Below are 27,164 nucleotides of genomic sequence, written 5' to 3'. Positions count from 1 at the left end.
ACAGGATAGAGTAGCATGGAGAGCTGCATCAAACCAGTCTCTGGACTGAAGACCACAACAACAAGTCTTCAAGAAAGAAGGCTATGGCTTAGGCAACACCGTGAACCGAAAGCCCTCGCACATAGACTATTACCACCGACGAAAAAGGCGAGCTATTATAAACAGGCTAGCCGATAGTGCAGTTACGTGAATGGGAGCTGCTCGATGCGAAATTGGAATATCTCACCAGTGCGTTGATGAAGATTGGGTATTCGTCCGTTGACATGAAAAGAGCTTAGCCAAAACAAGATCGCAGAAATGTACGGGCGTGTACAAAATCCGTGGTTTTCCTGCCGTTCGTTAAAGACGTAACTGACACCATAGCGAAGACCTTACCTAAACGGAATATAGCCGTGCGGTCTGAGCCACCTTGTCACGGTCCGTGCAGCTCCCCCCGTCGGAGGTTCGAGTCCTCCCTCGGGCATGGGTGTGTGTGTTGTCCTTAGCGTAAGTTAGTTTAAGTTAGATTAAGTAGTGTGTAAGCTTAAGGACAGATGAAATCAGCAGTTTGGCCCCATAAGATCTTACCACAAATTTCCAAATTTCCTACACTGAATACCACTGTAATCTACAAATCCACCCAGAACATGCGGGTCGGCCTTGGAGGCTCGGAAACCGCTGTAAAAAGCAGGAATTTATACAGTTCCGCATAGTTGTGGAGACATGTACGTAAGTAAGGTAGCCCCGGCCGACCGCCGGCTCATCCTTCGCCACCGACGTCACTGGAGGCGGTATGGACGGGCATGTGGTCAGCACAGCGCTCTCCCGGCCGTTGTCGGGTTTCTTTACCTTGAAACCACTACCGATCGGTCGAGTTGCTGGTCAGCTGACCTCACGAGGCTAAGTGGACCCCAACCAGTCCTCCTGCCAAAATTCCTGCTAGGAATGAGGCTCGAACTCGGGTACCCTGCACGGCAGTCAGCCGCGTTGACCACTCAGCTTCAGAGACGGCCTGTTACGTACGGGAATTATACTAACAGAACCGTTCAAAACGACTAGGACACAAGAGCCTCTGTAAAAGGGGAGAAATACTTTCAACCTGTGAAGATGGTACTTATTTGCACTTTAAAATTGATCTATTACACACACACAAAAAGCAACAGTTGGAGCTGTCAACTCTCTACCACACTGCGTAACATGATGTCAATATGGATTCGAGAACATCGATTTCATTGTATCCATTCATCAGTGGCTGGAATGCTTCTTACATCATGAGGAACATCAAATGCATCACCCCAGCATCAGCTCTGCCAACATCTGAAAAGACGCAGAGGCTTAAACTGGTTCCCTCTGTAACAAAAATAGGTCACCTTGGTTTTACCGAGCTTCAGATATATCAACATACGAATATGTCAAGTACACATGGCAACAGGTTACTGTTCTAGACTTGATCATGATCAGTCCAATTCTATCTGAAGTATTCAAACCCACCTTGCAAGGTATACTGTGCATGTGTGGTGTCTCCACTCAGTGCAGCCCACTCTGCAAGTGTCAACAATTTCTGAATGGAAGAAATTTATGCAGTATACTAGTAACACAATTAATGATGATAGAAATGCAGTAACTATCTGGTCATTACTAATTCGCCACAAGGTGACAACAGTACAATTACGCGGCTTTACAAGACGCTACCACTGATGGCGGCAAGGTGCCACATTTACCAATCTAATCCCATTCCCACCAACACTACAAAGGTCACTGACAACATTAAAAAAAAATGGCTCTGAGCACTATGGGACTCAACTGCTGAGGTCATTAGTCCCATAGAACTTAGAACTAATTAAACCTAACTAACCTAAGGACATCACAAACATCCATGCCCGAGGCAGGATTCGAACCTGCGACCGTAGCGGTCTTGCGGTTCCAGACTGCAGCGCCTTTAACCGCACGGCCACTTCGGCCGGCTGACAACATTACACTTAGAAATTAAACGCTTCTCAGTCATTGTTTATAGTAACATATTTTCAGCAATATCTCACTTAAAAACTGCAAGCAAGTACTCAATAAACTGAAAATAATTGCACAATATAAACAGGAGCTGAGTGATGTTATTGTGTCCACCCACCAGAGAGAAATAGACAGGAAATGCCGTCTACAAAGTGAAAAGCGTGCAGAGTTTGTGGTGAAACAAGTCGACTTTCCCGGAAGAACGCTACAACTCCTGTAGAACAAGACCAAGACTCAGTTTCGCTTCTAGCAGCTGAAAACAGTGTGCAGAGATTACGTAGACTCTGCTCATATTCTTTTGTTACTTTAGTATTACTCTGCTCATATTTTTTTCTTGCTTTAGTATTACTGTTACCTCATATCTTCATTCCATGTGAGGTTAAAGCACTTTATGGAAAATTAACACCCCAGGCCTTGTGTATGCGCTAACGAGATGGAGTCGGTATAACTTTATGAAACACCCCATAGTTGCTTCTTGTTTAATTTTGTACTCGGAAACATTTTCGCTAGAAGCTGCGGCTTTACAGTTATTCAAGAACATCAACGAATGACCTTCAAACATCTCCTACCCCCGGGCTCACGCCCTACTGGTGGAGATTTTTAGTATTTTGTTCATCGCACTCTCTCCTACCATCATACAAAAATTTGCGACCACACGAAATTTTCCCCTAATTTTCCTTCGTTGACTGGACTACACATGACAAAAGTTGTAAGATGTTGTGCAGAATGGGAAAATCAAGTGAATGAGGGTATGCAACGAAGAAACTTGAAAGAAAATTTATGCACAGATTGACGAGTCTGGATACGAGATAGCGAAAAACGACCTTAAAGACCTGTAGGAAACTCCTTACTCACCATTAGCCAATTCGATCTTCTCCACATCGACGGGAGGTTACATCTAAACTTTCCTCCACACCCAGTCCAAGCCAACAACATATTGCATCAGTCCGATTCGCGCGATTTTTTCGTCGGTGTTTTAGTAAACATATCTGACTTAGAGATATTTGTACATTATTAGTCATATGGGATATTTAGTCTGTTGTCAGCCGTCAGAAAGGTTGCATGTGTTTTGGTGTCCGCAGCTCGTGGTCGTGCGGTAGCGCTCTCGCTTCCCGCGCCCGGGTTCCCGGGTTCGATTCCCGGCGGGGCAGGGATTTTCTCTGCCTCGTGATGACTGGGTGTTGTGTGATGTCCTTAGGTTAGTTAGGTTTAAGTAGTTCTAAGTGCTAGGGGACTGATGACCATAGATGTTAAGTCCCATAGTGCTCAGAGCCATTTGAACCATTTTTTTGTGTTTTGGTATTATCGTCTGACATATTTTGTATAAAGATGGATCAGAGAATTTGTTTCAAATTTTTGCTATAAGAACGGAATGGAGTGCAGCAAAGGCTTCGAAACGTTAAATGTTGCTTTTGTTGGGTCGACTGTATTTTACGAGTGGAGTAAGTGTTCCGAAGGAGGCCGTGAAGATGTTAAAATGACGAACGCCCTACATGTCCCAGGACATCATCAACCGATGAAATCGTGGTGAAAGTGAAACAAACGATTAACGAGGAACTGTTGAACTTCGAACGAAAACAGTGACAGGTTACTCGGGCGTGTTTAGATGGAGTCAACGACGATGCAGAACTCTCATTTGGATCGCTGAGAAAAAAAAAATCGGGTTTGTGGCGAAACAATTCATGACTTTTGCATCATGCTAATGCACCTGTTCACAGTTCGTTGTTTGTTTGCGAATTTTAGGCCAAAAACAATGTTGTGATGCTCCGGCTTCTCCATATTCGCCAGACATGGCCTCTTGTGAGTTTCTGTTCCCAAAAATAAAGAAAATCTGTGGTTTTAGTGGTTTTACAAGCACTAATAAGATCAAAAACATGCCGCTGAGAGAACTAAAAGCTGTCCCAAAGATAGAATTCCAGAACTTTTTTGCGTATTTGAGACATAAAAGAAAAAAGCTTGCATAAGTCTACAATAATTAACTTTGCGGGGGGATGAAGACGGACAAATCAAATTCTTTCCAAAAAAAGTGCTGTTGTTTTTTGAACACGCTTTATATTCTAAAAACATTAGGCTAGCATGAAAATTTATGATACGTGCCGAATGCCGAAATTGAAATCCTGATGTTCGCTAGCAACGTTACTGCCGACTAACCTATGCATTTACGATTTGAGACACTCTAACAGGTTCAGTTATGGCTGTAGGTCTGAACGCTGATTATGGGTGTGGGCGAAAAATGTCGAGCAGAGTTTGTTCGCAGTACTTTGATGAAATTTCAGGAAGTTGTTAATAATAGGGATTGCAGGGCCAGAGGTGGACACACAAATCTGGTCGGTGCTCCTTACCAAATAGTAGGTTGACGTTAAAAGTGAAAAACAAGGAGGCATTTGAAATGTGGGTCTATTGTTTTCTCGTCAAAATTCGATAGTAAGGATGACTGATAACTCAATAACTTCTGCGGCGCTTAAATAAAAATTTTGGGATGTCGACTGCAGTACACAAAAAAAACTATTTATGGGGGTCGTGTAGCGAAAAATTTAAACTACAGCTCAAGCAAGAGACCGTGGCACCTATCCGGAGGCTCATTGTCATCCTGACCCCCGGGGAAGTCCATTCCAAAAAAATGGTTCAGATGGCTCTGAGCACTATGCGACTTAACTTCTGAGATCATCAGTCCCCTAGAACTTAGAACTACTTAAACCTAACTAACCTAAGGACATCACACACATCCATGCTCGAGGCAGGATTCGAACCTGCGACCGTAGCGGTCGCTCGGCTTCAAACTGCAGCGCCTAGAACCGCACGGCCACTCCGGCCGGCAGTCCATTCCATTGTACCAGTTTAGATGAATACTGCACTGCTCCATATTTCAATTTCAGTAGCATAAAAGGGCTACAACAGAATATTAGAAGGCATAGGATATTCCTCGTTCACTAAAAAGATAGAGGTTTCGTCTGGTCGTTGTCGAAGTTTGTGTTCTCTTGCAGAGGACCTACCACTACAATTCGTGAGTAGTGCAGCTCGCCAGAATAATCTATTCGATGATACACATTCAAAAAAGTTATGCAATGAGAACACAAAAATTTTAATCTTACCACGTTTATGAGCCTCCGTCAGACACCAACATAGCTGCTTACCTGCAACAAAGAAAGTACTATTTCAGTTCCTTTCACTGACAGACATAAAATTGGTCGTCTTACACAAGCTTGATTATGAAAAACCTGTTTTTACTCATTCAGTTTGGGGTTGTGCAGTTATATTTGGTGACCACATGCACCACCTGACGAAACCAGTGGAGCATTTAGAATGAGCCGTGGCGATATTGTGCTATCTTTGGATCCTCCGACTGACTGGCGCCCCGGTAGGGGGCGTGAGTGCCGCACTGATTCGCTCGATTTATTGCTTTGAAAGTGAGGAAAAAGGTGGGTTGTCACACTGCAAGGTGGCTTGCGGAGTGCAGAAGTAGATGTAAATACAGACTGAAGCAATTTAGAACATACTTTGAAAGATGTCCATTATGAAACTTGCATCGACATGTCCAGCATGCGTGTCCAGTGCACTAAGAGTCCGGCCAGCTCGCTCGGCTGTTGGGAAGTCTACAAGGCCTCCCGCGCGTTACTTCACACCGTGAAGCAGCCATGTCGTAACTGGTACGCGGCACGCCTCTGGAATTTGTTCTGCAGATATTCTCTGTTAGCCGCTACGGAGGGTGTGACTCTGCAGTCAGTGTCGTAGCATATATTGAGGTTTCTGACCGATCCGTGTACGGGCGGATTCATGGTGAGACTTCTTGTGAACTATAATATGTCTAAATTTACGTCCACAGTATTCTCGCGAGATGTACGCTAGAGGAAGCAATACCTCGGTCGACTCTTCTAGGATCGTACGCTCTCGGAACTTTAGCAATAAACCACACGGCGATGCAAAAAGCTTCTCTTGCAGCCTCTGCCACTGTAGTTTGTTGACTATCCCCGTGAGCCCTCGCGCTTACTAAATGCACTCGCAAGCAAACGCGCTGTGTCACTCCTCTCTAGTCCAGATCCCAGACTGACGAGTAGTTTTCAAATATTGGTAGATAGAGGATTTTGTAAGCTCCCTCTTTTGTGGGGAGATTTCACTCACTGAGGATTCTTCCAATGATTCTCAGTCTGGCATCTGCGTTACCTGAGACTAGTTTTATGTGGTCGTTCCACTTTAAATCCCTCCGTATGCGTACTTCAAGATATTTAATCGATATGACTGCTTTCAGTGATTGTTCTGAAAACATGTAATTATACAATAAAGGTTCTTTCTGCCAATTTATGACAAATACGTTACATAAATTCGTTTACGTTGGGGTCAATTGCCACTCAGTGCACCAACGCTCCATCACATACGGGTCTTCCAGCAGTTTGCTAGAATTTCCTAGCGCTGCGACTTATCTGACACAACAGCATCATCCGATAAAGCCTCTGGAACTTTCGACGTAATCCTCTAGGTCATTTATAGGTATTTCCAACAGGAATAGTCCGACTGCATTTCCTTGCGACAACCTCTAAGTTACTTTTACGTCTGAAGATTTCACTTCATCAAGGTTGACGTGCTATCTTCTGTATCCTGGGAACTCTTTAATCTTACACAATTAGTCTGATATTCCATAGTATCACATTTTAACACTTTTTTAGGTTGCTTTCTTGTCTGCCTTTCCGTTCGGTTCAGATTCTGCAATTGGTTTTAAAATACGTTATGTGATCAGAAGTATCCTGACTCTTGGCTGAAAATGACTTACAAGTTCGTGGCTCCCTCCATCGCTAGTGCTGGAATTCAGTATGGTGTTGGCCCACCCTTAGCCTTGATGACAGCTTCAACCCTAGCAGGCACACGTTCAATCAGGTGCTGGAAGGTTTCTTGGAGAATGGCAGCCCGTTCTTCATGGAGTGTTGCACTGAGGAGAGGTATCGATGTCGGTCGGTGAGGCCTGCCAAGAAGTCGCCATTCCAAAACATCCCAAAGGTGTTCTATAGGATACAAATCAGGACTCTGTGCAGACCAGTCCATTACAGGGATGTAATTGTGGTGTAACCACTTCGCCAAAGGCCGTGCATTATGAACAGGTGCTCGATAGTGTTGAAATATGCAATCGCCATCCCATAACTGCTCTTCAACAGTGGGAATCAAGAAAGTGCTTAAAACAACAATGTAGGCCTGTGCTGTGATAGTGCCACGCAGAACAACATGGCGTGCAACTCAATTCCATGAAAAATACTACCACACCATAACACCACCGCCTCCAAATTTTGCTGTTGGCACTACACACTCTGGCAGACGACGTTCACCGGGCATTCGCCATACCCGCACTCCGCCATCCGATGGCCACATTGTGTACCGTGACTCGTCACTCCACACAACGTTTTCCACTGTTCAATCGTCCAATATTTACGCTCCTTACGTCAAGCGAGGCGTCGTTTGGCATTTGCCGGCGTGATGTGTGGATTATGAGCAGCCACTCGACCATGAAATCAATGTTTTCTCACCTCCTGCCTAACTGTCATAGCACTCGCAGTGGATCCTGATGTAGTTTGGAATTCCTGTGTGATGGTCTGGGAAGATGTCTGCTTATTACACATTACGACCCTCTTCAACTGTCGGCGGTCTCTGTCAGTCAACAGACAAGATCCGCCTTACGCTTTTGTGCTGTGCGTATCCCTTCACGTTTCTTCTTCACTATCACATCGAAAACAGTGGACCTAGGGATGTTTAGGAGAGTGGAAATCGCGCGTACACACGTGTCCCATTCTGCTCTCTCACAATGTTTAATGACTACTAAGATCCCTGATAAGGAGTACCTGGCAGTAGGTGGCAGCACAATGCACCTAATATAAAAGCGTATGTTTTGGGGGTGTCCGGATACTTTGATCACATAATGTAACTTCCCGGTAAGCTATAGACTTGAAACTTTCAACACGGCTCGCAGCTGGATGCCAATGCGATGTTTACTCGTTTCGTGCTTGGTGCGTGGCGGGGATTACCACTGCTGTTTGCCCTTTTTCCTGTTCCAGTTACGAATGTTTCGCGGTAAGAACGATTGCTGGTAAGTTCCCGTGCTAGTTCGAATCTCTCTAATTTTTACCTTCGCCGTATTTCTGCGAAATACACGTAGGAGAAAAGGAGTTCACTCAGCTGAAAAAAAACTGAAATAAGCCTGGAATTTGGCACATGTCTCTGTTGTAATATTATGAAAATGTTTGAAAGCGACTGAAAAATTTCCCATACACAAGACTAAAAAGCAGAAATCATTTATTGACTTCCAAACTCTAACACAAAACTTTTTAAAAACGGATTAAAAAGTATAAAATAATTTCTCCTAGCCCCATACAGTTTCCTGAACCCAAACAGATAGTATTGAAAATTTATGCTTATGAATTTTTAATAGCTATGACAGTATTTGAAAAATTTAGAAGGAAAGATGTGGGACGCATGCGTTAAACGTGTATAGAGTGACGCCCTTGTTGAGAAAACTCATGCAGCTGTTCATATCATTTGCAGTTCAAAAATGGTTCAAATGGCTCTGAGCACTATGGGACTTAACTACTGATGTCGTCAGTCCCCTAGAACTTAGAACTACTTAAACCTGACTAACCTAAGGACGTCACACACACATCCATGCCCGAGGCAGAATTCGAACCTGCGACCGTAGCGATCACGTGGTTCCAGATTGAAGCGCCTAGAACCGCTCGGCCACCCCGGCCGGCATTTGCAGTTCAAAATGGTTCAAATGACTCTGAGCACTATGGGACTTAACTTCTGAGGTCATCAGTCCCCCAGTCCCCTAGAGCTTAGAACTACTTAAACCTAACTAACCTAAGGACATCACACACATCCATGCCCTAGGTAGGATTCGAACCTGCGACCGTAGCGGTCGGGCGGTTCCAGACTGAAGCGCCTAGAATCGCTCGGCCACTCCGGCCGGCATTTGCAGTTCAATAAAACTGATAGTGACTTGCGTGAACTATTCATGCATCATGCACACCACTTTTTCTTTTGTAATTTTACAAGTATTGTCACAGCTATTCATAATTCACAAGTTCAAATTTTCGGGGCTATCTCTATGTGGATTAGGAATCTGCATGGTGCTAGGAGAAATTATTTTACGCTTTTCAGTCCGTTTTAAAACGTGTTATTATTTTTCATTAGGCTTCAATTTTATTGATACGATACTAGACATATAGCAAAGGTAATAATATTAAAAAATTTGTATCATTCTCTGATATTTAATTAAATTATTTGTAAGTACTAAGTAGGTATAGCCTAAGTTTATAAATCATCTTCAAGAATAAAATTATGGGTATCAATAAAATAATTTTATTGCAAGCAATTACTTACATTTACAGCAAACCAGTGCCTTGAGGCATCTGTTGATGACATCATCAATGAAAGTTTCTGTGGGTTACTGTTCATTTTGCTTACTGAGATTTCTACACTGAAGCTGGAAACAGCACACATTCAGTGAGTGTCCTTAGAGCTTCGTAGCCAAAGTCGGGCTATAAGAGCAAAAGAAGAAACATCAGAAGACGAACCTTCTGATTACAAGCAATGTACTTCACAGGTGGCAGGCATGCGGTCTACTGCAGAGCCACGCAGATCGTCCAAAGTATGTCCTTACTTTAAGGTAAGCCTAATACTTGTTTCTGTTACTTTTTGTCCTCAATGGAAAACACTGTTTTCACTGTCCCATGCAGTCTCTCAGAGCTTGTCAGCTTAATTACTTTTCTTTCCAGAGAAATCTGCCTCTGCTTGTTTAAAAAATCCTCACAGGTAAATATGACATTAGAGAAAAATATTTGCTTTGGTGTCTCGTGTAATCTCCAAGAGTTGGTCGGTTTAAATAATTTTCACCCTGTAGAGATGACTAGGGTGACATCCATCTCGTAACCGCATTCGTATTATGGAGCTCTGGTGCTGTTTACTCATTCTGACTCATTCGGCAGTTGCGGCTGAATGCGGGGATTAAAATTTTTGTTTGGGTTATTGTTCGCTTCCAGGTCCATTCCTCCAGTGCTTGTTGGCGTATTTTCCGTATAGTCACTCCATGGGAGTGTAACTCCTCGGAATATGGCTCGAGGATTACTTTCTTCGGCATATCTTCCGTCTATTTGGTTTCCAGTGATGCATGAATAATGCCTTTTGACGCACACGAAGTTTACGTCGTTGTTGTGATGTGTTTGTGCAGCAAACAAACGTTGCCAGAGGGCGCGGGTACGCTAGACTGGAGTCCACTCTACTTTCTCCAGCGAGCAGCGGTACCGCGACCTGCATACACGGCGACACTTGTGGACACCCCTGCTGGCCGCGCAGCGTCTTGAAAGCTGCGCGTTTCGTCTCACCGCTGTCTAGTAGACCACATCTTTCCTTGGTTACCTAGCGGCAATAGGATTCTTGTTTTTTTTTATATACGTATATATCTGTTTGTGGTACGTGAAGTTCAGAACTCAAATATCAATTTGAGAAGGACTTCTATGCATCTCTCAAAAATTCTCGAGAAACTAGACGTAGAAGTTTTACCAGTGTCTTTAATATGCCTACCAAAAGACAGCAACATTAACACAAGTACTTCAGTTCAGAGGTTTAAAACTGCCTCCACTGACTTGTAAACAGAGGTTACACCAGTGTGTCACGTTTTGTCTAACACGTCAAAGGCTGTGGGAGTGTGCCGGCCGGAGTGGCCGAGCGGTTCTAGGCGCTTCAGTCTGGAACCGCGCGACCGCTACGGTCGCAGGTTCGAATCCTGCCTCGGGCATGAATGTGTGTAATGTCCTTAGGTTAGTTGGGTTTAAGTAGTTCTAAGTTCTGGGGGACTGATGACCTCAGATGTTAAGCCCCATAGTGCTCAGAGTCATTTGAACTGCGGGAGTGTCCTTGATTCACATTGCTGTTGTTACTAGTCGGGCAATCAGATACTCTTCTGATTCAACAGCGGTTTTGTAAACAAGGTTACACATCTCTTCACACAAAAGAGTCCAGACGCTTCAGATCAGGGACTTGAGTACGCCACGGTACAGGACTACGTCTGCCAATCCACTTTTTGGAAACTGTCGGTTCAAGAACCGACATAGACGACGACTGAAATATGCCGACGCCACGCCATGTTGCAACCACATGCGCTGTCTTGTAGCGAGTGGCACGTCATCCAGCAACTCTGGCGAGAAAATTGTAATAATGCCTGTCATTTAACGGTCTAGGTAGGAGATATGGACCAGTTAAATAGTCACCAACAACATCTGCCCACACATTCACGTAGAACCGCAACTGACGAGTGCGAATAAACGTGACATGTGGAATAATCTCACTCAAACCGCAGCATTTGTTGACGCTGATGACTCCAATCCCGCCCGAACGCTGCTTCATCTACAGGGTGAAAAGTATTTAAACCGACAAACTCTAGGAGGTTCAGGGGACATCAAAACAAATATTTTTCCCTAATGTCATTTTTTCCTATGAGGAGTATTTAAACCGGTAGAGGAAGATTTCTCTGGCGGCAAATTAATTAAACCAACAAACACTTTTCCATTTCTTTATAACCAAGAGACAACACATTAACACAACCCAATTTCAAGTACAGTAGATTTTCAAAAAGGTTACACCGTCGGATCATGTTCTGTCTGACACGGACAAAAACCCCAGGAGTATCCTGAATTGTTCCTGCTGGTGCTACTATCCGGGCAAACAGATCCTCTTCTGATGCAACAGGAGTTGCGTAAACAAGGTTGCACATCTCTCCCCACACAAAAAAGTCGAGAGGGGACATATCTGGGGATCGAGCAGGCCACGGCACAGGACCACCTCCACCAATCAGGGTTTCTGGGAACCTTCGGTCCAGGAATCGACGCACACGACAACTGAAATGTGCCGGCGCCCCGTTATGTTGGAACCACATGCGTTGTCTTATAGGGAGCGGGACGTCTTCCAGCAATTCTGGCAATGCTACGGCGAGAAAATTGTAATAGTGCCGGCCATTTAATGGCCTAGCTAGCAGATACGGCCCAATTAAACAGTCCCCGACAACACAGATCCACACATTAACGAAGAACCGTACTTGATGGGCGCTAGTAACTGTGGCATGTGGGTTATCCTCACTCCAAATATGCGAATTGTGCATGTTGAAGACTCCATCACGCCCGAACGTTGCTTCATCGGTAAACAACACAGAGGATGGAAATGTAGGATACATTTCACACTGTTCCAGGCACCACTGCGAAAACTGTGCTCTGGGTGGATAATCAAATGGTTCCAGGTTGTGGACACGCTGTAAGTGAAATGGACGTAACAATTGCTCTCCAAGGACAGTTCTTACATTCGTCTGATTCGTCCCCATGTTACGTGCAATTGCACGAGTGCTGATTGAAGGATCCCGCTCCACATGCTGCAAGACAGCTTCCTCAAATTGCAGCGTTCTTACCGTGCGACGGCGTCCCTGTCCAGGTAATCTGCTAAATGACCCGGTGTCACGCAGACGTTGGTACACAGCAGCAAAGGTCATATGATGCGGGATACGGCGATTAGGATATTGCTGTTGATAAACCCGCTGTGCAGCTCGTCCGTTGTGGTGCACTACGTAGTACGCACCAACCATATCAGTGTACTTACTCCAGGTGTATCGCTCCATTAGTAAACAGAGACAATGCACTACTACACTGGTGGACAGCAGTTGCCTACAACTGAAGAGAGTAATACGGCCTCTAACAACTGAAGAGCATAATACGACCTCCACCGGTTTGAATACTCCTCATAGGAAAAAATGAATTAGGGAAAAATATTTGTATTAATGTCCCCTACAACCTCCCAGAGCTTGTCGGTTTAAATAGTTTTCACCCTGTATAAACAGCACAGAGGGCAGGTATACAGGATGCATCTGACACTCTTCTAGACACCACTGTGAAGACTGTGATCTCAGTGGATAATCATCTAGTTCCAGGTTGCGCATAGACTGTACATGAAATGTATTATCAATTGCTCATCAAGGACATTTCTTACATTCGTCTGATTCTTTCCCATGTTACGCGTAATTGCACGCGTGTTGAGAGCGATTTAAGTCCTCTACCGGATTAAAAAAAGTTCATTGGCAATTGTGACATTAGAGAAAAATGTTTGTTTTGGTGTCCTGTGCATCCTCCCAGAGTTTGTCAGCTTAAGCACTCTGATGGAAAAAGTCGCAACACCAGCAAATGTGAAATGATGGTACATTATTAATCGGTGTAACCGCCTCAATGTAGAGCGCAAGCATGCAAATGTGCATTCATTGTGTTGTACAGGTATCGGATGTCAGTTTGTAAGATGGGGTTCGATGCCCTGAACTTGGTCGGTCACTACAGGGAGGGTTAATGCTGGTTGTGGGTGGCGCTGGAGTTGTCCGATGATGTCCCGTATGTGCTCGCTTGGAGACAGATCTGGTGATCGAGCAGGCCGAGGCAACATATCGACACTCTGTAAAACATGTTGGGTTACAACAGCGGTATGTGGACGGGCGTCATCCTGTTGGAAAACACTCCCTGGAGTACTGTTCAAGAATGGCAACACAACAGGCCGAATTACCAGACTGACGTTCAAATCTGCAATAACGGAGCATGGGAAAACCACGATAGTGCTCCTGCTGTTATACGAAATCGCACCCCAGACATAACTCCAATTGTAGGTCCAATGTGTCTGGCACGAAGACATGTTGGTTTCAGGCCCTCGCCTTCTTTCTAATCAACAGACCCCTGTCACTGGCTCCGAGGCAGAATCAGGTTACATCAGAAAACAAAACAGACCTCCAACCTGCCCTCCAATGAGCTCTCGCTTGACACCAGTGAAATCGCAAATGGCAGTGGTTTAGGGTCAGTGGAATGCACGCTACAGGGCGTCCTCTGGCTCGGAGCTGTCCTTAAAGTAACCGATCTGTAACACTTCGCTGTGTCAGTGAGGTGCCAACTGCTGCTCAAATTGCTGCTGCAGATGCAGTACGATACGCCAGAGCCTTACTCCAGAGACGATGGTCATCCCTCTTGGCAGTGCCACGTGGTCGTTCGAAGTCCAGTCTTCTTGCGACCGTACATTCTCCTGACCACCGCTGCAATCAATCATGTACAGTGGCTGTATCCTGGTAAATCTTTCCGCAATATCGGAGGAGGAGCATCCAGCTTCTTATAGCCCTATTACACTACCTCGTTTATCTCGGTGGGGTATCGATAAAGGCGTCTTTGTCGCTTTAAAGGCATTCTTGACCGACATCAACTCATCACGTCCAACCTCAAAGCTAACTAACGCTCACTACCATCAAACGTATATCTAAAGCCAACATGATTTGCATCCTCTTTGCGCCACTATTAGCGCCACTCTTGTGCGACTAGCGCGAAATTTCAATAGGCGTCATCTTTCAGATGTAGAAACACGCCTACCAAATTTCGTTAATGTCGCATAATTTCTTCTTGGTGTTGCGATTTTTTTCCGTCAGTGTGATTTTGACCACGTACATAATTAAAGTTATAGATTCCCCAGTGAATGGTCATGACAGTGAAAAGAATTTAATCCAAATCATGTGATATTAGCAATCACTAAACACCGAATATAGAAAAGCAAATTATATAGCAAACTGAACCAGCATAAGATACGTTACTTACATCCATTTCTGTCCAGTTCCAGCGGCTGGGATAGTGTTACTAAGGAAGTAGTTGAGCTTAAACTTCAGGCCACAAGTGGCCCATTGGGACCATCCGACCGCCATGTCATCCTCAGCTGATGCGGATAGGAGGGGCGTGTGGTCAGCACACCGCTCTCCCGGTCGTTATGATAGTTTCCTTTGACCGGAGCTGCAACTATTATGTCGATTAGCTCCTCAATGGCATCACGAGGCTGAGTGCACCCCGAAAAATGGCAACAGCACATGGCGGCCCGGATGGTCACCCATCCAAGTGCCAGCCACGCCCGACAGCACTTAACTTCGGTGAGCTGACGGGAACCGGTGTATCCACTGCGGCAAGGCCGTTGTTTAAACTAGTAAAGGACCTTATAAATACAGACGGCCGTTTTTGCTTAAATTCTGCTCTCTTCCTGGTCAAACAACAGAGCGACAACTTCTGATGTAGGTCGTCTTTTGTTGTGTGGTGGCGTTAGTTCTTACGGTGTGTGTTGTCTTTCTGAGTATTTAAATTTCGTTGCACTTCGCTCCCTCGTTGCGTTTGTATTCTGAAAATGCCGGCGTGTTCACCTGTCGAAAACTCGGCGGTGGTCGAAGACGTCACGCTTTGCCGGAAACAGTAAGGGCCACTGAGATGATGGATGACTACACTCCACATGCTGACATTGAGCCTCTGTTGATGACACTCTTTTCGCTTTTCATGCGCGTTTTCATAAGCTCAGACATGATTGTTACGATAACTGAAGATCCAATCACGTGAAAAGCTAGCCTCATCAGTGAATAGCGTAAGTTCGTATCGTTTTCCATTAGTAAATACAACAGATAAACATAACAGCGACTTTAGTCATCAATAATATATTTTTCCTCACTGTTTATAACAGCCTACAAACGCTGGGGTAACTTTCCGATTCCACGACTGTAGAAATCAAGTTATTTTGAGGCGAAGTATTCGTCGAGCCATGTTCGGAGCGCATGTTCATCCGGAAAGGAAGTTCCTTGAAGGTTGTTCGATAGAGAGCGGAAAAGGTGAGAATCTGACGGCACAAGATCAGGCGAATAAGGTGCGTGCGGAATGACTTCCTAACTACTGTATAATGTTTTTTGTCGATCAAGCGTTATCGTGGAGTAGTGTTATCGTGGAGTACCATCACTTCGTGCTGTCTTCTTCGTCGTTAGTCTTGGATTGCTTCTGCAAGACGTCTCACTTGTTGACAATAAATGTCGGCAGAGATGGTTACAGCTTGGGGAAGCACTTCGTTGTACACCACACAGTCGCTGTTACATAACATTATCTTCTGTGGATGGGCGCAGTTCTATGTAATGGGAATTGCTGCTTTGCTTGGGTTCAACCTTTACTTTTTCTTCTTTATATCAGCATAAAGACACAATTTCTCGTCGCCAGTAACGATACAGTATGGGAACGGTCGGTGTTATTCATGAGCCAGTTGACGAAGAGCAAGCACAGATGCACATACGGCAACCCGCTGATTTTTGTGATTTTGGCTCAGAATATGCGGTACCTGTCACCCGGTTTTTGAACCTTTCCCATGTCGCACGATGGTGGATCACAGTCCATCACATTTGTCAGTTATCGAGTACAATGACATGCATCATTGTGGATTAATGAGTTTAAACGATCTTCATCAAATTCCGAAGGCCTTCTTGAACGTGGAGAGTCACTAATGCCAAAATGATCCTCCTTAAAACGAAAGAAGTATTTTCTTACCGCACTCTGTCCAATGTAATTATCCCCATACACTGTGCAAATGTTCCTGGCTGCCTCCGCTGCTGTCTCCCCTCTACTGAAGTCGAACAGAAGAATACGTCGGAAACGTTCCGGTTTCTCTATTTGGCACTCCATTTTCTAGCATCCACAGTCCACTCATTATCTCTAAATGACAAAATTGCAATATGTAAACTCAAATAGCAACAGTGAACTACAAATAAAAAACAATTAAATCGATAACTAAACCCATAGCAAACGGAAAACCAACATGCAGAAGGAACGCTTTACGAATTTATGCACCACCCTAATACTTGGTCGGGATACCAGTTCTGGGTGCAGGTCTCTCTCTCTTTTTTTTTCACGTCGGGAATCGAACCCGGGGCCCCGTGAACACCTGTCACTAACGCTAAGGACAAGACCGCTGCTAACGTGCGTGCACAGAACGTTATTCTTGGCTGAAAGTTGCCTCATTTGATCCTTGTTCTTGTTGAAGGTGGTACGGGTACACGAGAGTGGATCAAATGGTTCAAATGGCTCTAAGCACTATTGAACTTAACATCTGAGGTCATCAGTCCCCTAGACTTAGAACTACTTAGACCTAAAAAACCTAAGGACATCACACACATCCATGCCCGAGGCAGGATTCGAACCTGCGACCGTAGCGGTCGCGCGGTTCCAGACTGAAGCGCCTAGAACCGCTCGGCCACATCGGCCGGCTGTACACGCGATTCTCATGAAGAATGTGCCAGTTCATGTGATAAGTGCCTTCCATACTCGTTCTCATGCGACGGATCGCTTATGTCCAACGCTATAAGCTGTTTTTAATAATAGAACAGGCGCTCTAATCCGCAAGTTTTTAGACAGTTACTGTGGAGGCCGAGGAACTACCCGCGGTGGGGGCTTTTCTGTGTATTACATGGCTTAAAACTGTTTGAGAATGATGTAATTACTCGATCTTGTCACTGACAGCGACAATTATGCAGCGGTGGTCGAGGAACGTCCGTCTGCGCCCGTGGTCGTCTCAAAATATTTGAAAATATTGTTAAAAAGCCAGTCACGTATTGTCTTGTTAAGAAAGATGTCTGGTATTCGCTGTACACCCCACACTAGATTTACTTGATTTCAATTTGAAGCGAAATATTACTGTAAGTTAGGGAATTATGGCGCGAGAAATTGTTAATATCGAGTATAGATTTAAGTGTCAGGAAGTCGTTTCTGAAAGTATTTGTATGGAGTGTAGCCATGTATGGAAGTGAAACATGAATGATAAATAGTTTGGACAAGAAGAGAATTGAAGCTTTCGAAATGTGGTGCTACAGAAGAATGCTGAAGATTAGATGGGTAGATCACATAACTAATGAGGAGGTATTGAATAGAATCGGGGAGAAGAGGAGTTTGTGGCACAACTTGACTAGAAGAAGGGGTCGGTTGGTAGGACATGTTCTGAGGCATCAAGGGATCATCAATTTAGTATTGGAGGGCAGCGTGGAGGATAAAAATCGTAGAGGGAGACCAAGAGATGAATACACTAAGCATATTCAGAAGGATGTAGGTTGCAGTAGGTACTGGGAGATGAAGGTTGCACAGGACAGAGTAGCATGGAGATCTGCATCAAACCAGTGTTAGGACTGAAGACCACAACAACAACAGCAATAACCTACTTGCATGCAACAGCGTGCTACCCTATCTGTTAAAAATCGCCGCGAATAAAAATGGGACTTTCCGGTGCTCATAGCTCCGGTTCTATTGGTGACAGAAAGGTAGTCTCAAGTGTTTTGGATAGCCCTTGTGGTGGGAACCATTTGTGTACCCAAAAAAAGGATTGTTTTAGTGTCACTATCCTACACTATAGGGTCAAACTACGAATATTACAAACTTCTCCCCGCTTAGGCGAATGGAGCAAATCGGTTGGTTCTTTTTGCATTTGATGTGGTCTACGGTGAGCTTCATGGGACGTTTGGAGGCACCGTTAGTTCATGTGCGGTTCCTCGGAAAACCCCACAAAAATGGCTTGTTATTACATCACCACCAGACCAAAACTCATCCGAGAACGCAGACAAGGCGATGCACAGCAAATGACTGTCATTTTTACCATGTATTTCTAAGATCCCGTTCTCGAACAATATTAAAAGTTTTCATCATATCTTTCACCGTTTCCAAGGTACAGAAGTTCAAAATTTATCCTACTTGTACATGGAAAATACGCACTTAAAATCCAATGTGTGGCGAAATCGCACAGTAGTTTATAAAGAGACGTAGCACGGAGAAATATGCTGTAAAGTGTTTCCGTTATCATCTGGGAAACACATGTTGTAGCACTGAAGCACATGCAGAATTTCTGTGCACGTAAAATTCGTTATGAGGCGTCAAATTAGTTTTGCGTGATTTCAATTTCACGTCAGTCAAGTATCTAAATTTTACTGAGCAATGCATTTTTTTTCGTATGAGTGACATGCCCTGCTGCAGCAGGGTAAAGAAAGGAACCAGCGGAAAAATGCTCCTATCGGAGCAGAAAAAAATGTGAAAATGTTTCCGTTTATTTTAAACGATTATAACTGAAAAGTGGGGCACAGCTGCCGTAGGACCCTTAAAAATTTTTCCAAAAATTTTGGTATGCAAACATACCAGCGCTTTTTTATGCTCAGAGAGAAGAAGACAGTGGCAGTGGCAAAGCGATGGAAAAGTAATAAATAATGGAAGACAGTAGACAGTGGTTGTGTTATAGAAAGAGCAAAGGAGGCAATCGCTGTGTGAGAGAAAGAGAGGCACACAGTGGCAATGGAACAGAGCTGACAACGGCACAATAGTAAAGGAAACACTGCCAGTGGGAGAGCAATAAAGAGAAGCAGAAAGTGGAAGTGGGCGAGAGTCAGTGATAATGAGGGACAGAGTGTACGACAATGACAACGAAGAAGAAAGAGATAGTGACAGTAAGAAGAGACAGCAGAAGTGGGAAGGACAGTGGCAGCGAGAGAGAGAGCAAGAGGGACACTGTGACAGTGAAAGGACAGAACGAAGGAAACGCTGGCTGTGACACAGAAGACGAGTTGGGCTGAATGAGTGAGCGAGAATGGGCAAGTGGGAGTGGATGGGTATGAGTGACTTACAGCGACGGACTGGTGGGTGTGAGTGAGTTACAGTTGGGGGAGCTTGTGGGAGTTTGAAGTGAGTTGCATGTTAAAAATAGTGCAACAATGTTCACATGCCAAAATTTTTGAGAAAATTTTACAAGTGTCGAGGAAAGTAGAATGAGGCAGCTGATACCCCAAATTTCAGTCAGAGACTAATAAATAAACAGGAACATATTCGCGTTTTTTGTGCTCCGACAGTACTATTTATCCGCTGGTATATGCAATAATAAGAAGAAGAATCGCTTATACCGCTACTGATTTACTGAAATTTTTGACTTGTGGTTAGCTGTGGACTTTATGGAGTGAATTTATTAATGTGTTGAGAAGGAACATTCGTTATTGAGTGTCAAAATATTTACGTCAAAGTGACAGACTGTTTATTCGTTAAAAGAGATACAGGTTCTGGGAAGCGGAAATTTTTAGCAGTCGTGGTAGTTCTGGTTTCTTCTCAGGCTGAATACGAAGTCAGACAATTGGAGAGAGTATCGAGGGCTAGTTAACTGAGATAGTTAACAAATTAACAGGCCCCTTTGTGTAGCGTCCACTCGGATCGATAGCTCTAACTAGGCGCATCCAAGTTCGTAAGGGCTGTTAGTGAATTTCGATCAAACCACTCAGGATAAATAAAGGCGCATCGATAGTTGGTACACCACACTCTCCATGCACTAGTCGATGGAGTACCACCCACAGCACGAAGAACCCGTTCTTCAGTCTCAGGCGTTCGTACATCGGATGGTCTCCCACCATCTGCAATTCTCTCCTCAAATGAGCCTGTCTCTCGCAACCGGTGGTAGGGTCGTACAAATTTTCTTGCCAACGTAACTGCCTCCCAGGGCAACGTATAGCACCCAAATCTACGTGTTTGTCCGCATTCCCATCTGCTGCGCCGTAGATGTAGTGCATACTCATCATTTCAGAAACTCGACACACTGTCGGGATGTATTGTAATGGAAGTTCCTCTAAAACTGAACAGAGGCCAATCAGACAAGTAAACAGATGCCGAGACCAACTGCAAACAAAAAAGTGAGTGAAAATGCAGGTTTGAGGTAAATTACAAGTCAGAAGTCACTATGGGAAATTCCTTTCATATTTTCATTAAGAAGGATTTTCGGACCCGTGTTCATATGAACCTTTCGTAACGTTTTTATGTGAACAATAAACCCCTAAAGTCTATGGCATGTACTCCCTGTATTTCACAGATGTCAAAATCTCCCTCGAGTATAATTATATTTTATGATTCCAAGTACGCTGATTGCTTTCATTTTTCAGTAGGCCTATTTCAGCTGAATTGCCATCATCAGGGTATGTCGGACGGTAAAGCGATATCGATGATTTTGACACTGTCAATTTGTTTGCTAGTTACGTTCCGTTGGTGTTACTTCATGGAGTCTGAGATTATATTCTTTATACCTGTAACTTCGTGACAGCTTGTTTGACAGACAACACAACGATATTCTATATCTGATCTAAATGGCTACTCTGCAGCTCACACTTAAGTGCCTGGCAGAGGGTTCATCGAACCACCTTCACAATAATTCTCTGTTATTCCACTCTTGAACTGGTAAGGATCCCACACCGCGCAGCAGTACGTCAATAAAGGACGGACAAGCGTAGTGTAGAAAGTCGCTTTAGTAGTTCTGTTGCATCTTCTAAAGTGTTCTGCCAATATAAATGTAATCTAGTGTTCACCTACCCCATTACATTTTCTGTGTGTTCTTCCCAACGGATCTTTCTACAAGCGAGCAGTTGTATATTATAGCCAAGTATGGAGCTATTGCATCAGCAAACTCTGAAAGGAACCTAATTGGCATACAGTCTGGAACGGAAGACTTGCCTTTGTTGTATTTTTATTTATCTGTAAACAAGGTGTTAAGAAAATCCCGATATACAGAATATAATCTGAGAACTACATAAAGTAATAAGTTAGATAAGGTGGTAACTAACTATTATTACTACAATAACGCCAACGGAACGTAACTAACAAGCAAATAGAGAACTACCGATATCGCGTACACGTCAAAACCATCAGATATAATCTGATGACAGTTCAACCGAAATTAGCCTATTGTAAAATAAAAGCAATCACTTAGCAGCGTACTTCGAATTATAAAAATATAATTATACACTGTCGTTGAGAGACATCTTCTACGCAGCGGGCCCAGAAGAATAAAAAAAATCGCCAAGTAATTCGTGTAATCGTCAAGTAATCTGTTTCTAATAGAGCAGTTCCTCACAGATCATATGCAACTGCGACGTCCTTAGATTCAGATTTATAACATGTGATGCGCTCTTGATTGTTTTTCAAGTACTTCGCTCGCCACATTTCTTAATTGTAAGAATTACGTTTATCAGTCTTGAGAAAATCAACGAGTCTAGAGTTCGTTGACGGCGCCTGTTTCCTAGGCCAAAGCGTTGAGCATTACCTTGAAGGTACTCGCAGATCAAATTTGTGAATCCTACTGCCATAGTACGCCGTGGTCAAACAGGTTGTAGATGTAACCGAGTTTGGTGCAGTTCCCCTTCGTAACCACTGAGTTTCGCTCATTCCTGTTTCCGAATAAAACTGTTTGCTTGAGTAGCAACCTCTGTCTCCCGTCCGTTCAACCTACTGTGTAGTATCTGCTTGTGCTTGCCAGAGCCTGAGTCTTATCAGATGGAACGCTGTGGTTTCCTACCACAAGGCGTGTCCCGTAACAGCTGATTTATCCACTTCCTTCCTTGACTGTTGTCTTTATGCTCCTGTGATCGCTTTTCCACGTCCTCTTTGCATTTTTTTTTCAAGTAAGTTATCGAAATACCTAAGACCAGTAGAGAATGTCCGCCAACCGTTAAAGAAGCCTAGATGTGTAGAGTACTTAGTTTTGGTCTGATGGACATGCGTTCTATGAAGAGAACGATAGAGAAATGAATTTTAATTTTTCTTCATTTCTTTGTTTTCGCTGCAGAGGACTCCTCGACTTGAGGGCAATGCCCCTATTACCCCAACTTATTTTAGCCCCTACTGTTTATTTAGTCGTCCATACAGTCATTGGTTTCAGCTCCCTTAATATAAAAAAAACATATTTACTTGTTCTAATACTACATTATTACACGTGGTTTGAAAGAAATTTCCGCCATCTGACAGTAAACTAGTGTTAATTATTTCACAAAATCATAATTTAGCCTTCTTGACATTGCAAAGCTGCAGCCATGTCTGAAATAAGTTCGCCCATTTAACTGATTAGAATCGTTTTAATGCGAACATTTTAGGTTATTTAACGGGGGGTTCTGGTCGAGACGTAAAAAAATGGGCGAGTTCTATTAGCTATTTGTGAAACGCATAAAAATCGAAAATTCTTAAATTAGAATGAATCCGAAGTGCCATAACTATGGGGTCTTGAAAAATACGTAAAAATATGGCAGCCATATGAAAAATGTGTCAGTTTCTTGGCATGCTTTTTTAAGTTCCAATGTTTAAAGAAAAATATTTAAAATTCGATTTAAAAATAGCTCTCGCTAAGGCCCTCTAAATTTAATTATCTTTCATTTTAAGAAAATCTAATTGATCGGTTAATCTGTCGAGGGGTCTAGAGAGATTCGCGCACTGTAATTTTGTTTCGAGAAAAACACATTTGAAGTTTGGAGTAACCAAGAAACGATGTTCCAAGAAATACGGTTAATCTGCTAGCCGAGGACCACACAGGCCTGCTTCCTCTTCATCAGACATACTCTGCTTTTCCCAGTCCGGTTTCTTCCTTATAACAAACTGAGACATTCCTTGTACCGTGTCGGCAGCTCGTGGTCGTGCGGTAGCGTTCTCGCTTCCCGCGCCCGGGTTCCCGGGTTCGATTCCCGGCGGGGTCAGGGATTTTCTCTGCCTCGTGATGACTGGGTGTTGTGTGATGTCCTTAGGTTAGTTAGTTTTCAGTAGTTCTAAGTTCTAGGGGACTGATGACCATAGCTGTTAAGTCCCATAGCGCTCAGAGCCATTTGAACCTTGTTCCGCGGCGGCCATGCGTCTCCTGCCAGACAACGTCGCCAAGTTTTTGCAGCCCTTCCCGGTGACAATTTCGACGACGTTCATGGTCTTCAGAACACATGAAAAACTTTCGTTGAATATAAACGAGATGCGGGTGGTCTAAATGTCGCTTCCACGTAATTGTGTGCAGAGGAAATACGGCACGAGATATTCACGAATGTTGCAACCAATCGTATAGAAGAAAGGAAATGGATTTTAAAATCAATTGAAACAATAAATAACTGCAACCGAACACATTTACTACGCGTTTCAGTGCAGCTTCATCAGAAGGATTTATGTTAATTAATTAACTAAGCCACAGACGCTTTGGATATACAACTTTTGTGTGCAACCTATGGCACTGTCTGGCAGCACAAGACAAAAATTTGTGTCGATACTTTGATTGTATGGGTGAACAGTAATTTAAGGGGAGGTCATGGTCGAGACCGATAAAAAATGAAATTTTTAACATAATTTTCATCCCTGATTTTTATAATATATATAAAATGTGAAAGCGTTTTAGAAGTTACAGTGTGTTGAACGAGACCGTGCGCCGAGCGAAATATAGGCAGCTGTAGGTACTGCATGAATTAGTTCAAGAAAAGATTCAACCAATAACGAATTTCTGTCTAATGAAGATTTGCTTCAAAGACGAACCAGTGCCAATACGCAAAATGACGAGAGTTTCAACGCGTGCAATTGGAATCTGGTACCGAAATATCTTCATTTTGGGGCCAAAAACTGTTTAAATAGCAGCATACACAAGGTGTCCGGATATTCCCGTTGCCAATTTCTAGGACTTGTAGGGAGCAGTGGGTACATAATATTTTGGATTGGAACGCATGTCCGAAAACGTACCGTTTTTTTTCTACGACGAATTCAATTCAGATGTTTAACTTATCCACTTATTCTTAAGGAATTGGTTTACGCAGTACAATTCTAAGATAAAAATTCGAAAGGAAACATAAGGAAACGTCCATTTGTTAGTTAGGCACATTTTTTGTATTAGTACTTAAACATTACGTGTTTGCATTATTGTAGAACAAAAAAGAGCCCAGCATACTGTACGTGCAGAACAGCACTGATTCATTGCAACAGCGGCTAGATGTGGCGACCACCAACGTTCTTACAGACACTGTACCTACGAAGCATCTTCTGGTACACACTCTCTACCCCCATGTGGTGACTCTTCAGTTTCTAGCTCAGGAGGCGTGACGCGTTACGCACCTGAATTGAAACCGTCGTAGAACGCAAACGGTTAAGTTTCCGGAGATGGGTTCCTATTCAAAGTAATATGTACTCACTCCCGTCTACAAATCCTAGACGTTTGTAACGGGAATTTCCCAACACCCTTTATATGCTGCTGTTTCAACAGTTTTTTACCCCAAAATGAAGATATTTCGGTAGCAGTTTCCAAATGCATGTGTTGAAGCTCTTGTTGTCATATTGCTTATTGGCACTGGTGCGTCTTTGGAGTAAATCTTCATTAGACAGAAATTCGTATATTGGTTGAATCTTTTCTTGCACAAATTCATCCAGGACCTATAACTGCTTATATTTCGGTCGGTGCACGATTTCATTCAACATTCCGGAACTTCTAAAATGCTTTGGCAACATAAAAAAAATCATTTTGCAGGCGTAATATATACAGGGTGTTTCAAAATGAATATACGGGTTTTAAGGCTTTGTAGCACATTTTACATTCACCTTACATTTATAAATAATACACCAAATGAAAGAGAAACACAAACAGTTTTTCTTACAATTATTCAGTGTGGACACCGATCACAAATCGAGTCGATAGGCGAATTGTTCCGGAAACTTGATCAATGTGTTGTGGACTGGCCAGACAGCCAATCCACTATGACCGGTAGCCGAAAGGCACGCGTTAAGCTCACGCAGGCTGGCGTGAGGTCTGGAACAGGACAATGTCTTGAGACTAGCAAAAAAGGTACGTAGCTTCTGGAATACTTAACTTTAATCCATAATTGGTGAACATCGCTCTTGACGGTACATGCATCACAAGATAAATAGCAAATGATAAAGGCGCATTGCTAGGTCGTAGCAAATGATGTAGCTGAAGGCTATGGTAACTATCGTCTCGGCAAATGAGAGCGTAATTTTGTCAGTGAACCATCGCTAGCAAAGTCGGCTGTACAACTGGGGCGAGTGCTAGGACGTCTCTCTAGACCTGCCGTGTGGCGGCGCTCGGTCTGCAATCACTGATAGTGGCGACACGCGGGTCCGACGTATACTAACGGACCGCGGCCGATTTAAAGGCTACCACCTAGCAAGTGTGGTGTCTGGCGGTGACACCACACAATGTGTCAGTAGTAACTGTTGCAATGACACTGTTTCTAAAGTCGGATAGGTCAGCTGGTATCGGAGGCACATACACATGTACCGGTATGTAAGAATGTATGTATGTATTGAACTGGGGGCCTAGAAACGACGGAGAGGATTCGTCCACGGCGTAGCCCTCAGTGGTACACAACCCCCACAACAGGCTACACCAGTCCACCCACCCCACCGCCGCCCCACACCGAACCCAGGGTTATTGTGCGGTTCGGCCCCCTGTGGAGCCCCCCACCCCCCTTTCGCCCTCCCAATGTTTGCGTGGTAGAGTAATTATGGTGTACGCGTACGTGGAGACAGTGTCTGCGCAGCAATCGCCAACCCAGTGTAACTGAGGCGGAATAAGGGGAACCAGCCCGCATTTGCCGAGACAGATGGAAAACCGCCTTAAAGACCATCCACAGGCTGACCCGCACACTGGACGTCAACAATAATCCGTGGGGCCGGTACGCCTTCCCGCTCGGGAAGCAGTGCGTTAGACCGCACGGCTAGCCGGGCGGGCTCATATACACATGATCGCGTCAGATCGTGTGTGAACGTGGAGGTCATGCATAAAATGCTGTGTCAACGGGCCTCTTGCGCCCAAACCACCGGTCGGATACCATACCGTTTAACCAGTCGCGTATTGAGTTATGCCAGCGAGGCGGCGCACCATCTTACTCCCAAATAAAGATGTGTTGTTCAGCTTCTTCCCATTGAGACACGGGCCATAGCTATAGCACATCAGATAAGAAACATCAGTTACATCACCCATACAGTCATAGAATCGACATACATTTTTGTCTTTTGCTGCAAGACAGTGCCACAGTTTGTACACAAAACTTGTATATTTAGAGCGCCTGTGCATTATTAATTAATAGCCGGCTGCGGTGGCCGTGCGGTTCTGGCGCTGCAGTCCGGAACCGCGGGACTGCTACGGTCGCATGTTCGAATCCTGCCTCGGGCATGGGTGTGTGTGATGCCCTTAGGTTAGTTAGGTTTAAGTAGTTATAAGTTCTAGGGGACTTATGACCTAAGATGTTGAGTCCCATAGTGCTCAGAGCCATTTGAACCATTTATTAATTAATTGACATAAATCCTCATGATGAAGACGCACTGAAATGCGGAGTGAATTTGTTCGGTTACCGCAATTTGTTGTTTCAATGGATATTAAAATCCATTTCCTTTCTCCTATAAGGTAGATTGCCACTTTCGTAAATATCTCGTGCCGTATTCCCTCTGCACAGAATTACGTAGAAGTGACATTTACACCACCCAAATCTTGTTTATACCTCCTAAAGACCTGCCCCCGTGTTGGCTATTCCTCGGCCGTTACTCCGA

The 27,164-nt window shown here is 44.0% G+C and overlaps 1 protein-coding gene and 1 pseudogene across 2 annotated transcripts in view; both read right to left on the bottom strand.

Moving 5' to 3' along the window:
- LOC126215370 (angiotensin-converting enzyme-like) overlaps positions 1–27,164 on the bottom strand; it is a 296,275-nt gene that overhangs the window by 193,398 nt on the left and 75,713 nt on the right. The window lies entirely within an intron of this gene.
- On the bottom strand, positions 14,870–14,987 carry LOC126215430 (5S ribosomal RNA; annotated as a pseudogene).

Source organism: Schistocerca nitens, chromosome 12, assembly GCF_023898315.1.
Source record: "Schistocerca nitens isolate TAMUIC-IGC-003100 chromosome 12, iqSchNite1.1, whole genome shotgun sequence".
NCBI classification, from domain to species: domain Eukaryota; kingdom Metazoa; phylum Arthropoda; class Insecta; order Orthoptera; family Acrididae; genus Schistocerca; species Schistocerca nitens.
The sequence above is the reverse complement of the archived record's forward strand: the minus strand, read 5'-3'. Positions and strand labels throughout refer to the sequence as shown.